The sequence below is a fragment of the Melospiza georgiana genome, chromosome 6, assembly GCF_028018845.1.
Source record: "Melospiza georgiana isolate bMelGeo1 chromosome 6, bMelGeo1.pri, whole genome shotgun sequence".
Taxonomy (NCBI): domain Eukaryota; kingdom Metazoa; phylum Chordata; class Aves; order Passeriformes; family Passerellidae; genus Melospiza; species Melospiza georgiana.
Window position 1 is genome coordinate 5,779,056 of NC_080435.1, and position 1,745 is coordinate 5,780,800.

Sequence of the window (1,745 nt, forward strand, 5' to 3'; positions counted from 1 at the left end):
TTGCATAATTTACTGACGGTTGCCTTCTCTGAAAAACACCATTTTAGCAAAACCCAGAGACTTTGAGAAGGTAAGTGGCAGCTTCATAATTGCGGATAACTAGGACATAGTCCATCATTCAGACTGGCATCCTAAACACACTGCATCTCCTGTGTTTCAGTTTTCTCTGCTAAAAGTTATTTGTAACACTGTATGGATCCATCATCCACATTTTGGTGTTTTACAGATAGTCTTGTGTTACCAAATATAGTAGTTAACTAAAACTAATACATCAAGGCCAAGCATATTAAAAATACTGTATTTGAGTTAAGTTTACCTTTAGACACCACTTGTCACTGCATCTCAGAGCTCTGAGGCATTTCTGTGGAAAAAATCAGTTCCTGATCTCTTTGATTTGGCAATTATTTCTGCAAACCATTATAGAGTGATTATTTTTAAAACTGTCTATTGCCAAGTAAGTTTAATATTTTTTTAATCACAAATCACTTTAGCTGTTGAAAAAAACAAATCATATCAAATGCTTATCTACACAGTGAATCACAATGTTTCCATGAAGTTATGATGGTACGTCCCATAAATTCAATCTTAAAAAGTTTAAAGTATGTATATGTGACAGCTTACTCTAACTCCAGAGAAGCTGCTAAAATAGGCCATCAAATAAAGTAGTCTATGATTACATATTTACAGAATAATCCACATGTCCTAGAACTATGGACTATTCAGTAAATAAGTACTGAAATAATTCTATTTATTTGTTTACATGGTAGGCTTCATACGTTGATTTTCTTTTTATACACAGTTTGTAGAATCAATCTGCACATATTACATGATGTTTCTTTAAAGCTACTGTTAAAAAAGGAAGAGAAAGTTAAATAAGAACTAGATTAAAGTTTCATTAAGAATCCAACAAGATAGTATCAAACACAGGTTTTAAGATAACCAGTGTATGATTTCAGACAAACAGTGATGCTCTGACACAAGAAGAGCATTGCATTTTCACTCCTTAGAGTCCCCCAGAAACATTCCTATCCAGTTCAGTGCTTAAGTTGTTATATTCATACTGGCCTGAGTAGGAACACACACGTGCTTGCACGCTTACCTGAATGAGGGCCTCTAACTTTTAGACTTCTAATTATCTTTTAATTTAGTTCTTAGTTTCATATATTCACCTGTATCTTGTTTGGAAAAGTTCTTTTTTAAATGTCACTTATATTTACATTTGAATTTTTTTTTCTTTTTTACACCTGAGTGATAATTTAGCTGTCAATTTGTGCCTAGTCAAATATTCCATAAAGCCATATAATTCTTGTGCTCGTGTTGCACTCCACTTGTACCAGTTTATATATGAAAAATGTCCATCACTTACCTCTCATATTACCCACTGATCTTTCTATTATGTCCTTCCCCTTCCATAGAGTGTGATTTTCTAAAAAAAAATTTTTCTTTATGATAGAAGCCCCATTTAAATGGTTCAGATAGCAAGAAACAAAGTAAGCTGGAGTCCAGTGACAACATGATAACTTAACACATATGTAATATTGAAGGCTTGGAGAAGAAACTAAAGCCCAACCAAATGAGCTCCCCAGGATCACCCCATAAAAAGCTACTTCACCCAGTTACAGCTGTAGAGTCTGGATGTGTTATAGATGACAAGTCCCACATTAAGAGCTGTGTACCTCTTTCTCATCGGTTAAGTGTAATTAAAAAAGAGAACATGAAGTTAAATAGCTATATCAGCCAAGCCG